Source organism: Furipterus horrens, unplaced genomic scaffold, assembly GCF_987537825.1.
Source record: "Furipterus horrens unplaced genomic scaffold, mFurHor1.1.pri manual_scaffold_11, whole genome shotgun sequence".
NCBI classification, from domain to species: domain Eukaryota; kingdom Metazoa; phylum Chordata; class Mammalia; order Chiroptera; family Furipteridae; genus Furipterus; species Furipterus horrens.
Window position 1 is genome coordinate 78104314 of NW_028327181.1, and position 16437 is coordinate 78120750.

The 16437-nt window shown below is 48.3% G+C and overlaps 1 pseudogene; it reads left to right on the forward strand.

Annotated features, from left to right (window-relative positions):
* The first annotated feature begins 4976 nt into the window (after positions 1–4976).
* On the forward strand, positions 4977–16185 carry LOC149998379 (small ribosomal subunit protein eS1-like; annotated as a pseudogene).
* Positions 16186–16437: the final 252 nt, after the last annotated feature.

Sequence of the window (16437 nt, forward strand, 5' to 3'; positions counted from 1 at the left end):
CCCAGCTCAGCACCAATATCCAGTCCTCACAGCTACCCTTCATCCAGTGTCCTTATCCTGACGGTACCCCCTCAGCACACAGGTATCTGAGGTCATAGATCTGGAATCTACTCTAGGCAGTGTTGCTCTCTCAGACCCTACCTCTTCTCTGGGCACCTAATGAAGTAGAACAGCTCAGGCCATGGACCAAGTCCTTGTGTCCTCATCAAAAAAATCTGTCTCCTCCAAGATGATAACCCTATGGGGAGGGGGATGAGACAGGCATAGGGGAGAAACCCCAATCCTGCCTCAGCCCTCACCCCAGATTCCACTGCAGGCACAGATTGAGGGTGAGGGCCAAGACAGCTACGGAGGCCTGCACTCACATGCCCCTGCACAGGCCTTCATGCCTCTGAGCCCCCCTCCCCTGTATGTGGGCCCCTCCTGGCCTCGCCCAGCTACCTGTGCTGCTGCTGCCACCAAGCCAGCCTTCTTTTATTCATGCGTTGTTTTATTGCTGGCAAATGCTGCTGCTTGCTGCTGTTAGAGGTGTTCCTGCCAAATCCATCCCAACATCTTGGCCTGGCATCAGGGCGGCATGCTAATGTGGAAATTTAAAGAGCTGCTCAGCTTTAAATTGGAATTTTAAATGAGCAGCAGTGCTCCAGAGGGACCCCGGCAAAATCGAACAGTATCTGATCCACCCTTCCTACTCCCACTCCTATGGAATCACCCCACTTCCCCGCACCTCTCTCCTTGATTTGGACACTAGAAGAGGGCGTGGTGTGGGACACACTATGGGAAGAAGGCGCTACCAGAGCAGAGGAATTGGAGCAAGATGGAGTCATTTGTGTCAGTAAGGGGTTAGGATTCCCCCCACTGAGGACTAAGGAGGGATCTCCTGCTTGCTGTCATGGGAAAAGGGAGGCAGGCAGAGACCCCAGAGGGGAGCGGGGCTGGGGATGGTGAAACTGATTTGCCTACCCCACTTTCCATTTTACCAGGAAGCAAGAAGAGAATGGTCAGAGCAGAGCAGTAAAGTGGAATTCCATGAAGACACTCACGTGCAACATAGTTGTGCAAACTGGGATGTGTGCACAGAGCTGTGCGTGCAGGTCAGGATGATTGCTGAGGTGCCTGTAGCACATGTACACACAGCTCACATGTTGCCTGTGCATGGAGAGGAATTATTCACATATGCAGGGCCATCTTTCTTCCCATATCCAGGCCCCTGTCTTAACCAGAGCAATCTGGTTTCTACAAGTTGCTAGCCTGAGCTATGCTCCAGGTTTTTCCATTAATCCTAATGTACTAATATTCCCCAGCTCCTGGCAACTATCTTGAGTCAGCTGTGGTGGCGACAGAGCCCCCAGCAACTCTGGGGCACCTGAGCTCATTTTGTGCATCGTCATTGGCTACAGTATGGTGCCTTCTCTGGTGACCATCAGATGACAGGTTCTGGTGACCATCAGATGACAGGTTCAGACCTCTCCTCTGGGAGAGGTTGTCTTTGTTTTAGAGGTAAGAGGGGGCTAATGGTAGGTGAGAGAAGTAGAATCTGTGCCTGTCTGTGATTCTCTTTCCTCCTTACCTGTCTCCAGGAAACAGGTGAACCCTCATTATCAGAAAACATATTGAGTGCCTACCCTCAAGGAAACAGTGCTTAGTTTAGCACAGTGCCTCACAATTTTCTGTGCTGGGTTGATGACAGCCCCAAGAATCTGGATGTGCTATCCCAATTGGAGGATCCACAATAACTTGCATGGTAACCTCAGCCTAATTAGTGTTAGACTGCCAGGCCAAAGGATGCTCCCTGACCTTCCCCAGGATCCCCACTCCCTCAAAGAAGGAGCCAGCTTCTTCACAGGCTGGTGTGGCTGCCAGCCAAGAGGCTTGGGGCAGTCCTGGGGCATGCAGCTGGCACCTGCCCACCAGATCTCCAAGCACCATCCTCCCCCACTCTAGCCCCAGTCAGATGGCCCCTGGGCTACACAGAGTCAGAGCTCATTGCTCCCCATTCCCAGAATAAACCTCAAGCTGGAGAGCCCATCATCTTTCCACGGTAACCTCCAAGATCCCTCACACAGACTATACTAAAAATCTACCAGGCACTTTTCCAGGCAGGACCAAATACTTAATATAGTAGGGGTTGGGGTGGGACTAGGTAGGAGGCCTTGAGAGGTGAGGCCTGGGCTGGAATTATGGGAGAAGTTGCCAAGTTCAAGAGATGGTTGAGGAAGAACTCAATGGGAGTAAGAGAATGGTGGGGCATGAAGTGAAGGGGCTGAGTAATCTGCCTCTCTCATCTAATTAGCAACATGTAAATAATATGCAAATCACCCCCTCTTTGTTTAGAGACCACAGGGCCTGTGCTTTTTGGAAGCAGGCTACAGAGGGACCACCAGGCAGTATCTCTGAGACCCTCAGACATGAGCAGCTTAGGCTCAAGAGAGAGACCACAGTGCAGCCATCTGGCTCTAGCTTATTTCTGGGATGGACTCACTTTCTATAGGCCTCAATTTCCCTATGTGTGAGATGGCAGGACTGGACTGGATGGACTCCAAGGCTTCTGCCCAGTACTGACAGTCTAGGGTTCTCTGATCAGGGACCCAGTGCCAGCACATTGTGGAGGGCTTGATTCCATTCTGGGGGAGAAACTACTTGGCTCTCTTGCCCCTGCTGCCCATCTCAGCAGCTCTGTCATGACACCCCCAACATCTCCAGGCACTTGCCATCCCAAATGTATGAGCAGATTCTGAAGGCAATGTTAGTGCCTTTAACCTACTTGGTGCCTTTAACCACATTGTTTCCTCTGCTTGGAATGTCCTTTCTGCTTTAGTCCCTTACCTAGCTAACTCCTTCTCTAACTCAACAGCCTTACCTACCTTACCCTTCCACCTTCTGGGCATTGCTTCCTTCTCTTATTTCCCACTAGGCTGTGAACTCCTAAAGGTTAGGTACTAGGTTTTGTTCAAGATGGAATCTCCAATGTAAATGTATTAGTTTCCCAAGGCTGCTGAAATAAATTACCACTACCTTGGTGGCTTAAAACAAATTTACTCTACTGGAGGCCAGTAGTTCAACATCAGTTTCACTGCACCAAAATCAAGATGTTGGCAGGACTCTGAGTGATCTCTCTGGAGGCTCTACGGGAGAAATCTGTTCTTCCAGCGTCTAGTGGCTGCTGGCATTCTTTTGCTTATAGCCACATCACTCCAATTTCTGCCTCTGTTCACATCTCCTTCTGCTCTTCTGTGTGTGTATAATCTCCCTCGGCCTATATCTTACAAGGACACTTGTGGTGACATTTAGAACCCAGCCAGATGATCCAGGCAGGATAATCTCCCTACATCAAGATTCTTAATTTAGTCATGTCTGCAAAGATCCTTTTCCCAGATAATGTAATATTCACAGGTTCTGGGGATTAGGATGTGGACATATCTTTGGGAGCCATTATTAGACTACCAAAACAAGTGAATATATCTTTAAATTTGTTAAGCATCTACCACATGCCAGACACCACACATACATTTATCTCACTGCATTTAAGTCTCCCAATAATCCTGAAAGGTAGATAATTATGTCTCTACAGATGAGGAAACTGAATGAGGCTCAGGGACATTGAGTCACCTGCTCAAGCTGACATAGCTAATAAGTGACAGAGCCAGGGTTTGAAACCAGATCGGCTTGGTTCCAACGCCAGCATGGTTTTTGCCTCACCAATACCTCCAAGCCTATCCCAGGCCCTGGCACAAATTTCTTACCTGAATGAATGTGCAGAAACAGAGAGATGGACAAGAGAAGGAGAGATGAGGCCCTGTCTTCCTAATGATATTGACTCAGGCTTTCTTTTGCCAAAGCCCTCTTACCACCCCCCTAATCCTCCCTCGCCACCCCTGACCCCTTGTTTCAGAAGCCTGGAATCTCCCCCAGTTTGTAGCCCTTTGCCAACTACTGCTGCCCAGACGGGTGGCACAGTGCCTGGACTTCAGGCAGAAGATATCTAATCACAGAACCAGAGGGATCTCTGGAGGTCACCTCTTCTACCCCTCTGCGCATATACAGGCCTGCAGGACAGGGCAGAGAGGGTCAGGGTAGTGGGCAGAAGGAAAAATTAGCCACCTCTTCCTTTAGCTATCCGTTCTCCTTACTTCTTACATAATTTATATTGGGAAGTCCTCACTCAGGTCTAACCTTCCAGATATCATGATGTAATGAAAGCTGACCAGTCAGATTGCTCAAGATTGTCCAAAACATAAAATGAAATTGTAGCTAAGTACCTCCACCTCCCTGGGCCTCTAATTCTTCATCTTTAAAATGTAATCGATAACAACGATAATAATGCATCTCACAGGAAAGAAGTGTCACGGCCAGGAGCAAGGGAGGTGCTGCAGGAATATTTTGTAACAGCCCCTCAGCCATCCAACCGAAGCCCCTTTATCCTGGGTAACAGGGCTTTGCTCACCTCAGCCAGTCTGGTCTGCCTTGCGCGCTAGACTGTGAACTCCTGTTGGCAGGACCTTGTCCATTTGTTAATCATGCCCGTTCTCCTCCCCCATTGTCTAGCCCGTCCTTGGGCACGTAGGCTCGATCTACATTTGACAAGCAAGTGACGGTATCAGTCGGACCCCAAGACCCGAGAGGCACGGAGCCTGACTTCCACCATCAACCTTTCTGGGCACGACCTTTTCCCCTGGGGTACGGGAGGCTGCGGCGGCGATGAAAAGATGCTCTGCAGCTTTAAAATTCCTCTCGGGCGTCCCGGTTGCCAAGGCGCGGTTGCCAGGGGCCTGCGCGGAGAAGAGTCGGGCCTCCGCGCATCGGCTCGGTGCTTCCGCCGCTGCAGCCGCTGCAGTCGCCGCGGCTCGGCCGAGCCGCGCTCCGCTCGCCGAACCGTCTGGCGGACTTGGCACCGGCCCCGACTCCTTGGTGCCCCCGCGGTGCGTGGCAGGCTGCGGCTTCATTATCCTGATTGATTCCTCCTGCTCCCCGACACCATGGGGGCCCCGGCCAAGGAAGGGGGGCAGAGGAGTCATCTGCGGGCCCGTTTCCGGGCTCTCTCCCACAGCCGCTCCTCGGGCTGCCAGCCCCTCGGGGCTCTGCTGCTGGCGTCAGGGCGGGGAGGGAGGGCCAGCCCGGCCTTTGGCCCCACCCCCCAACCCCCAACCCCGATGGACAGGGAGGGCGCCAAGAAGGATCGAAGCTGTCTGGGGCTTGGTGTTCGCGATCAAGGTGCCAGCCTTAGGCCATGAATGCTGCGAGTTTCTGCAAAGGTTTTGGGCTTTCCCCAGGAGGACATGGAGGGTTTGGGGTGCGGAGGAAACAGTGATGGACTGAGAACATCGCAAGAATAAGCCTTGGCCAAATGGGAAAGTTGACATCTTCAAGGAGTACTGATCGCGGGAGGAGGGGGTGGGGGTGGGTGGCCAATGCCTGATGGCACATGTCTCGTCACATGCCTCCCAGGTCGCCTTAAGTACAGTTCTCAGGGGAAGTGGGTACAGGATCTGCGGAGAAAAAAAACAGGACACAGCAAGGACTTGAGCTTAAAGGAGGGCCAGAGGCCTCTGGCAGTTAGAGAACCTGTCCCCAAATCTATCAGGGGGTGGTCTGGCCACAAAATCGTGCTCCCCCACCCCCAGGAAACCAAGTACTGAGCATCTGGGGGCCAGGCCTGAGAGTGTCTTCCTAGTTCTACCACTTGGTTTCTGAGCTGGGCAAGTCACTTTACCATTCTTAGCCTTGGTTTATTCATCTGTAAAATGGGGTTAAGACCTCTCTGACAGTTGTCAGTGACTACATGGGATAATATGTTGATGGCACGGCCCTACCTAAGATATCTGGCAAGGAGAAAGGGAGGGGAGAGGCAGGCTTCCATCTCTGACTGCTGTGTTCGATAGATCCCTCCTCTCCTTGAAGAAGGTAAGTCTTCTCCATATGTTTAAATCCTTAACTAGAAGATGGCATGGAACTTTCCAGCCAGAGCTACTTCCTGGCCAGGTTTTAGGAGCAAAACTGCCCTCCACTTCATTGGCATGGCATGGGTTTAATTTCTCAGTTCACATAAGGTTCTCCACCCCTCCTATCATTCTCTCTCTCTCTTTGGGGCCCCTCTTTCTGCAAGTTTTGACAGTCTCCCTCTAGTGCCTCAGTCCTGTTCTGTTCAAGGGCCAAACCTGGGAAATTTCTTATATAGGCTTGGCCCTTGAGGCTAACTCCAACCTTTAGCTCCTCTCAGTCCTGGTCAAGAGGGACCTGGTAGAAAATGTAAAGCCAACTTTTTCAGACTTGTGGCAATCATGTTTGTGAACATGATCTGTGCCACTCATGCAACTAAGTGTCTGTCTCTAGGTCTGTTTCCTCATCTGTGAGTTCATTAATTTATTCTTCTAACTCGTATTTCCTGGGTGACCACAATGGGGCAGCATGGTGCACCCAGCAGGTGGGAATTGCAGGAACAACAGAGTGGGTGGGAAGAACTGCTCTCTGAAGCCACCGATCCTCTGGGGGGGAAACAGACAGACACACATGTCAGCCTCTTCCATACAAGGTTATTTGCTGCCAGAGGACCTTCCAGATTCTAGAACATTCCACAGTGTTATGATGCTTTCCCCCTTTTTCCTGAACACAGCAGGCTCTTGTCCTGGACTCTTCATCCAGAGGCTAATTGCTTTCCTAGGGGAAGAAACAGATTATAAACTTTGAGTCTAGAGCTTTTGTTCATTTCGTTTTGTTGGAATTATCTGTTTTTATAACAATTATGCATTACTTTTATATTCAAGGTAAAAACACAATAAAAACATTGCCAGTTTGGGGGGGAAATGTCAAGGAGAAATTTTTTACTCTGGTGACTAAAGACAGGTCAGTACATGTGTCTAGGCATGCCATGCCCTTGATTAATGTGGCCCCTGTGAGCGGCTTCCTCAGTCTACCCACTGGCCTGAGTGCCCACCGACCCCAGGCTAGTCTGCTCCATCATCAGAACCTATAAGCCTGGACTCTACTTCCTATTAATACGAACCATATGGGACCTTGCTGTGGTGTCTCTAGGCAGAAGAGGGAGCCACAGCCGCCTAGTGGCTGCCAAGCAGGCTGGCAGAAAGGGGCACCTCCACCAGGCATCTCCTGGGAAACAGTGAGCTCCCCAGAGAAGGGACATTTGGAAATAAAATTCCTGCCACTGTGTGTTTGTGTGTTGGGGCAGGAGAGCCCCCTCTGCTCTTCTCTCTTCAGGGAAAGCCTCCCTCAGCAGCTCTTCTCATTCCCTCCCAAAACTCCAGCCCCTCCCCAGAAATAGCATGAGCTCTGCTGGGACTGGGTAATATCCCTTCAGGTTTATGATGCAGATTGAGAAGAGACTGGACAGAGAGTTGCAGGCCTATGTCCTTGGCTGCTCTGCCTCACCCTGTGTCCCTGCCAATATACCCCCTTTCTGAGTTCTGGGTTCCTCCTCTGTAAAATGCGGGTACTGGATGAGATTTCCCCATTATTCTTAGCACAGTGGGGCTCCTCCACAAGGTCCAAGGATACAAGTGGGGGCACAAGGTTATTTCCTGCACTTGGAACAGATACCTGATAGGAGCTAATGATTCCTTGTGTGACCTTCACCGGTCACTTCAACCAGCCTTGGCCCTTCACCTGCACATTCATTCACTCAGGTATTTGTGGGTGCTTATGGAGAGTGAAGTCTGCATTTAAAGGGTCCACAGACTGCCCAGATTTCCATGAAAGAGGCACCTCACAGCCCACCCCACCCCCTCCAGGCCGTCCTGTGCCAGAGGCCAGCTGTATGCCACATTCTTTCCACAATGACCCCTTCACATGAAACTGGAGGGTCCTGGAACCTCCTTCTCTTCACATTGTACCCAAAGCCAACTTAAGAAAGAAGCCATTGTGCCTCCTGGGAGGGAGGGGTCCCTGCCTCCTCCCCTCTCACACCCACCTGGTTCCCTTTGCTCTCCCTTACTCTTGAGGGACCAAGCCCCTGCTCCCACTAAATCCACCTTTCCCTAGAAAATATGGGCTGCATGAGTGAAAGAAAGTGGCTCTCTCCCAGCTGGAGTGCCCCTCCTCCTGACCTCACTTCCTAGAACACCCCTTCCTCAAGAGACCCCACTTTGCAGGCAGAGTGGGATTTGCTGAGAGAGCTCTCCATGTAGGAGACAGCCCCCACAAGTTTGAAGGAGATACAGAAGCTCCAGGAAATAAGGGGGACCCTGCAGAAACTCAGGAGGCCCAGGCCTCCTTCAGGTGTCCTTTTAGGAGGAGACATTGACCAGCCCTCATGGTCTGATTTGACTTAGTGGCTTCTTAGCCCTAGGTCTGCCCTGGGGGAGGAGCCAGGGAATTGGAGGTGGGAGAGAAGGTGAAGCCGGGAGCAAGGGGAGAGAGAAGCAGCAGAAGTGGAGAGGGGAGTGACTGTCACCTTTATTGGGCACCTAATGTGTGCCAGGCTGTAGGCTCTCTCTCAGTTTTACCTGGATTATCTTATCCAGTTCTCACCTCAGCCTGTGCCAGGTTATCTATCCTGCTCTGACAGGGAAGGAAACTGAGACTCAGAGATGTTATATAACTTGCCCAAGGTCACACAGCTTGTTAGGAGTGGAAGCCAGGCTCCCAGCCCAGGTCTGTCTGCCTCCAGTGGATTCTCTCTGTTGTCAGAAAGTCCTCCTCCTGGAAAAGCAGATCTGGGGTTGGGGTTTTCTCAGTCAGAACTCATCAGGCTCCCCAGAGGCAAATCTATTGTCATCTACCCTCTGTCTCCTCACCCATCTGCCAGGCAAGTCGCAGGTGAGCCCCCTGCCAAGGCCCCTGCCCCAACCCCAGGTGCTAGTTCGGCTTTGCCCGGCTCCCCGCCTCTCCCTGGTGCCCCCAAGGTGGCTCTGAGGTCACCCCACACCCCAATGTCTTCAATTCTGCATTTCTGGATCACAGAATGCATAGGAAAAAGCAGGAAGAGGGAGGAGGTCACTTGAAGGTTGGAAGCAGGCGCTCCAGTCTAGGGCAAAAGATTGGGGGTCCTGGTTATCTCCTCCAATTCAAATGAACCCTTTCCCTAACTCCCACCCAACACCCCCAGAGACATCCAGAGCTTTGCTTAGTTAATGAAATACAAAAGAAGGAATCAGGGTTGCGAGGGGGCGGGGGGGGGGGGCGCTGTGGAGAGCTCTGGAAAGCGAGGGAGAGAGGAAAAGTTGGGTCTCTTCCAAAGAGTTAATGTTCCACAGTATGATCGATTAGGTGTCAGATGTAATTTCAAACCAATACAAGATGAATGGCATAATTTTCCCTCTCTCATTTTAGACAGAATTAAGAATCCATTAGCTAACACAAATTTTTGGCAAGTTTAATAGGATCTCAAATCTACATTCAGAGGAAATGCTCCCCAAAGCATGTTCAAGCTTTTACTCCTTGGGCCTCTGGCCTCCAACGTCCTCCCGACCCTCACAAGCCCTCTGTTGTCTGTCCCCCACATGCTCCTTTCCCCTTGTCCCCCTACATGCTCCTCCTTAACCCAGCCCAAGATTAACTGGCCTGACCCCTCTCACAAAGGCCAGGCCTACCCACCATTGTCTTCCAGTGTCAATGGGTGGGGGGAAGGGGCGGAGGGGCTGGCAGTGGGCCCAGGAAAGCAGGGAGGTTGCTGAATTGGCCCCAGGCTCCAGACAAACCCTAGGGAGAGGGGTGAATTGATCGGAACTTTGGGGCTGTTTGAGTCTCAGCTACTCCTCAGTTTCACCCCCAGATTAGTTCTTGTTCTTAGACAAAGCATTACCTAGTTCACAAGGGGGGCCCAAACCCCCTTCTTCTTACATTTACATATATTTGCACAGTAAACCTGAGAGAAGGGAAGATGAGTTATGGGCCTATTTTACAGATGAGGAAATTGAGGCTCAGTGGGGATTGATTGGAGTCAGCTGGGTCCAAGAGTAGAAATTAGCTCTGCTGCTTGCTTGCTTGCTTACTGGGGCCCTAAGGCATTCACGTCTGGGTCTCAATGTCCTCATCTGTAAAATGGGAAGAATATTAGTACCAGCTCATAGGATTATCCCAAGGGAAAAATAAGAGAGCGCTGGATAAAGGAGAACCTTCATGACTATCCATCCAGGCAGAGGTGCCAAATGTCCACTCTGCACCAGCTTTGTGTATCAGCTTCAGCCCCTACCCTCCAAGCTCACAGCCTGTGGAGGAGACAATCATGTAAAATGAACCCTGCTCAGTGTGGGAGGAAGAGAAGCTGGAATAATACATATGGCAGCTTACTCTTACTGGGCACTTATTCTGTGCCAAGTGTGGGAGCAAATATTTTGCAGAGTAACTCATTCACTCCTCACACCCTTATCAGGTACTATTATTTTCACCTCACTTTCCACATCAGGAAACTGAGGCACAGACATATGCAGTTTCTTGCCTGAGGTTACCTAGCTAGGTAGGGAGTGGCAGAATTAGAATTCCAACCCAAGCAGCCTGGGCCTATGGCTTTTTTTTTTTTTTTTAAGATTTTATTTACCTATTTTTAGAGAGAGGGGAAGGGAGAGAGAAAGAGAGGGAGAGAAACATCAACGTGTAGCTGCCTCTCGCACACCCCCAACTGGGGACCTGGCCTGCAACCCAGGCATGTGCCTCAACTGGGAATCAAACCGGTGACCCCTTGGTTCACAGGCTGGCACTCAATCTACTGAGCCACACCAGCCAGGGCCTAGGCCTATGGCTTTTAACCCGAGCTAAGCAGAGGTAAAGTCTGGGATGGTGAAACACCAGGATGTGATCAGCCCGCTCTGGGGTCTGGGAAAGTTTTGCTGAGGACAGAGACTTGAATAAGTTCTTAACTGATGAGTAGGAGTTTACCAGGTGAGCAAAGGAAGAAAGAGCATTCTAGGCAGTGAGAACAGTATGTGCAAACGTACCAAAAGAAGTCTCAGCATAGAGAATTGACGCACTGTGCCGACCGAAAAATGGGGTTCATGTGGAGGATATCAGGAAACAAGGCTGGATGAGAAAGCCAGGTGCTTTATTATCACAATCTTGCTCTAAAAATCGGGAAGTCCAACTCCTATAGACAGCCTTGCTTGCCATGCTAAGGAGTTAGGATGTTTTTATGTGGCCATACTGATAGATAGAGCTATTGCCTTGTTTCTTCATTGTAATAACCACACAAAGAAGTCACTATTATCCTATTTTTCAGTGAATAAACTGAGGCTCAGGGATATTAAGGAACTTGCCTGAAAGACACAGCTAGAAAGTGACAGAGCTGAGCATCAAACCCATGTCTGACTCCAGAGCCCAAACTCTTAATCACTGTGCTTGCTGTGTCCTGGTATGTTGTGGGGAATTTTGGAGGAATTTTCAGCAGGGAGTGATGGGTTTGGATTGAGTTTTAGGAATGAATTATGACAGGGTGTAGAGGTTAGAACAGAGTGAGACTGGAGGCAAGGAAGCCAGTAAGGAAACCATTGCTCTGGTCCAGATGAAAGTTCCAGATGGAGAACAATAGGGGAAAAGGCCTTCACTCATCCACTGGGGTGACAGAAAGGGAATCCTGGAGCTTAAGTAATTATAGTCATAGTAATGGAAACTATTAAGTGCCTACCCTGTGCCAGGAACTTCCCATGAGCCATCTCCAAATTGTACAATGCTGTAGGGCAGATATCGTTAGCCCCATTTTACAGATGAGAAAGCTGAGGCTCAGAAAGGTTGACCAACTTCTCTAGACCACACAGCTGTGATCCAGCAGAGTTGGGACTGGCCTGAAGCCCTAGCCTTTCCTCTTACCTCACTAGCCAGAAGGTGGTTGGTCCACCCATCAGAGGTCAGCTCTTCCCTCTTGACATGGCTTAATGTTCTCTGGTATACATATTATGGAGCTGGCCCCTGTTTGGGCCCCAGCAAGTGGCCTTGAACTGAAGGAGGTGGAAAAGGGGACGAGGAGTAAAGAAGACAAGCTGGAGAGGGAGGAGCTGTGGGACTCTGAGCCAGCAGTCATTTTTACATGTAACTTAGCCGTTCAAGAACATGTACAAGACAAGACGTTCAGGAAGGTGAGTGAATTTAATCCTCTTAGCCCTTACATGGGGAAGAAGCCTCATACCTTTACTTCATGCCCTAACTTTTGGGAAGCCCTTCCTGGTAGCTAACGCCCAGCCTTCCTAATGGAGTCATGAACAACCCCAATTACCAGTTTCAAAGAAGAGCCCCTGCCCCTACATCCCACCAAGAAGACATATCTTGGTCACCTTCCTCATGGGTTGGGGAGTCAGGGGTGGGGGAACAGCCCACCTCCTTGCCTTTATGTCACTGCTTCCCACAAGTGGGGTGGGGTGGAGAGGTTCCCAGGGTATTCCACTGGAAGGAGGAAATGACCAAGCTCCTTGGCCCAGCCCCTCCTCTGCAGAGAGAGAAAAATGGCGTGAAGGGGAGGGAGGGGGAAAGGAGACCTGCCAGGCCACAGACTGACAACAGATCCAGGGCTCCTGCCGTGAAGGGAGGAGAATCTCTGAGTTTTAGTAAAATTCTTTGGCATCAGAGCTGAGTATGTATAAAGGAACCCATATCCCTGCCTGAGCTAAACATTTCAGGAACAGGGAACTCCTGGGTCACCTTAAGGGAGAGAACTTGAGGAAGGGACTGGAGAGAATACTTCAGAGAAAATAGCTTTGAGAGCATGAAAAGGGCTCAAGTGAGAATCCGAGCCCTCCTGCAACAAAGGAACAGGTCTATTCCTTTATTCAACGTATTTTTATTGATAAGCCTACTATGTGTGAAGCAGTAGGATAATTCAAAGATCCTTGCCTTCAAGGAACTTATATTCTAGCTGGGGAGACAGACATAGTATGTCAGCAAATTGTATTTATGTTAGAAGGTAGTGAGTGCTATGGGGAGAAGCTCATGAAGAGGTGGTTTAGATTGGGGGGGCGTGGAGGTTGCCATATTAAGTAGGAGGTTAGGGTAGGCCTCATTTGGAAGGGCAGCATTTGAACTAAGACCTGCAGAGGTGAAGAAATTGGTAGTGTGGCTACCAGGGAGCAGCCATTAAAAAGGCTGTAAGGTAGGCCCGGTCTGATGAGCCAAGAGGGCTAGTGGACTGGAGGGATGGAGGGAGAGCAGCAGCAGGTGAAGTCTCAGTAGGAGTGGAGGGAGGCACAGACAGGGCCCCATAGGCCTCTGTACACACTTTAGTTTTCTCTGGAAGTAAAATGGGAAGTCCTCGCCAAATTTCCAGTAGAGGGAAACATAATCAGACAAATGTTTCAAAGGCTCACCGTAGCTCCTGTAGGAAAACTGGAATGGGGCTTGGGGAGGGGAGTAGGGAAGAGACAAGGGAAGAAGCAGGGAGATCAGGTAGTTGCTGAATCTAGCTGAGTCTCAATTTCCTCATCTGTCAAATGGGAATAAAAATGTGTCCCAGGAGATAGTCAATAAAAGATTTGTGGATATATCCCAGCCTTTAGCAGATGAGTTTCAGTCTTGATGAATGAAAAAAAAATGAATGGCTGTCATTTCATGCTTGCTCACATACATAACTCCTCCCCTTAAGCCCCAAAACAGCTCCTTGGAAACTTCTAAGAAACCAACAAACCTGGATTCTCATACTGATTAGCCACTCTTCTTCATCAGTAAAGTGGAGCTAATCATACCTCCTCCCCAAGATAACTGTAAAGATTAAATAAAATAATGTATCTAATCCTGTACCCCCAACTGGAAGCTACTAGCCACACGTGGCTATTTAAATTTAAATTAATTAAAATAAAATAAAATTTAAAATCCATTTCCTCAGTCACAGCCACATTTCAAATGCTTAATAACCTCATATCGGCTAATGACTACCACATTGAAGAGAACAGAAATAGAACATTTCTATCCTTGCATAAAGTTCTGTCTGGCAGTGCTGGTCTAAATCACTCAACTCGGAATCTGGCCTAAGCTATATGCAAAGTAAGTGAACACCATCATTCTTGGAGGACTCAGGTGGTGAAACTGGTTAGGTGGTGAGACTGATTATTCTTCTAATAGCCTGCCAAAGACCATCCATTTGATGTGCTCCAGGGTTGAGTGTGAGAACTAAGAGTGGGGAAGAGGCAGGGGCTGGTCAGGGCACGGCAGAAGAAGAAAAGGAGGGACAAGCCTACAGGTTAGGGAGTTGGTGTTGAGGCGTGCACAGTGGCTAGAGATGAGTGGAACGTGTGTCTAGGGTGGGAAAGAAAAGACCAAGCGGGACAAGAGAGAGAGAAATCCAGGCACCCAAGAGCTTGACCCCAAGATGTGTCTTCATTGCCTGCCCCTAGAGAATGGATGCCATTTTTGAAATCCTTGATCTCTGTACCTTTATTATTGAGTCCATTCATTCGTTTATTCATGTAATATTTGTTTATTGAGCACCAGGATGTACCTGGTCCTGTCCTAGGTGCTATGAGTGATATTATAAATAAAGTTCCACCTACAGGAAGCTTATATGAATGTGGGTAGGAAAGTAGACAATGAACATAATAAATGTGTAACATACATAGCATGTTAGATAATGATATATACTAAAGAAAAAATGAAGCAAAGAAGGAGAGGAGAGGAGGGGCAGTTTTGGATGGGGTACAAGGAAGAAGCTTCTTAGATAAGGTGATATTTTATTTTGGTTACCGAGAGATGAGGGGGCATGGGGGAAATGGGGAGTGACTGCTAATAGATACAGGTTTCTTTTGGGGTAGTGAAATGTTCAAAATTGTTTGTGGTAATGGTCACATAGCTTTATAAATATACTAAAAAACATTGAATTGTATACTTTAACTGGGTGAATTGTATCTTTTAAAATTTTTATTTATTAAATTTATTGGGGCAACATTGCTTAATAAAATTATATAGGTTTCAGGTGTACTGTCCTATAATACATTATCTGCATATTGTATTGTGTGTTCAGAATTATACCTTGGGTTTTTGTTGTTGTTGTTTTTTTATCCTCACCTGAGGACATTTCTTTCCTATTATTTTTAGAGAGAGGAAGAGCATGGGCAGAGAGAGGGAGAGAAACATTGATCTGTTGCAATTCAGGCATATGTCCTGACCAGGAATTGAACCCATGACCTCTCAGATTATGAGACAATGCTCCAACCAACTGAGCCATACTGGCCAGGGCCAGAATTATATCTTAATAAAGCTGTTATTTTGCCTTTTGTCTCTCTGAACAGAACCATGGCAGTGGCAAGAATAAGTGCCTTAGGAAAGGTGGTGAAAAGGGAGCCAAGAAGAAAGTGGTGGATCCATTTTCTAAGAAAGAGTGGTGTGATGTGACAGCACCAGCTATGTTCAATATAAGAAATATTGGAAAAACACTAGTCATGAGAACTCAAAGAGCCCAAATCACATCTAATGGTCTCAAGGGTCCTGTTTTTGAAGTGAGCCTAGCTGATCTGTAGAATGATGAAGTTGCATTTAGAAAATTCAAGCTAATTACAGGGTAAAAACTGCCTAATTTCCATAGCATGGTACTTACTCATGACAAAATGTGCTCTATGGTCAAAAACTGGCAGACAACGATTGATGCTCATGTTGATGTCAAGACTACTTGTGGTTATTTGCTTCATCTATTCTGTGTTGGCTTAACTGGAAAACACAACAATCAGATTTGGAAGACCTCTCATGCTCAGCATCAACAGGTCCGCCAAATCCGGAAGAAGATGATGGAAATCATGACCCGAGAGGTGCAGACAGATGACTTGAAAGAAGTAGTCAAGCCCTGACCAGTGTGACTCCATTGGTTGGGTGTCATCTCTGCAAAGCAAAAGGCTTTGGGTTCGATTCTTAGGGCACATGCCTAGATTGCGGATTCGTCCCCAGCATTGGGGCATATAGGAGAGGCAACCGATGGATGTTTCTCTCTCACATCGGTGTTTCCCTCTCTCTCTTTGTCCCTCCCTTCCCCTCTCTCTATAAATTAATTAATTAATTAATTAATTAATTAATTAAAAAAGAAATAAGTAGTTAATAAATTGGTTCTAGATAGCATTGGAAAAGACATAGAAAAGCCTTGCCAATCTATTTATATGCTCCATGAATGTCTTAATTAGAAAAGTCAAAATGCTGAAGAAGCCCAGGTTTCAATTGGGAAAACTCATGGAACTTCATACTGAAGGTTGTCATGGAAAAGCTGTTGGGGAGGAGACAGGTGCTAAAGTTGAATGAGCTGATGGATACAAGCCCCCAGCCCAAGAATCTATTTAAAATTCAAACACTTAATGGTGACAAATAAAAAATCCTATTTGTGATTTTTAAAATAATAATAATAAAATAAAGCTGGTATTTTAAAAAATCACTCTGGCTGCTATACCAAAAATAGACTGAAGGGGACCAAAGGCCAAACCTGTGGTCGTCCAGGAAAGTCCTGGCAGCTTGGACCAGGATGGTAGCAATGGGTTGATGAGATGTGCTCAGATCCTGAGTTTATTTCAAAGACAAACAGATTTGCTTTTGAAT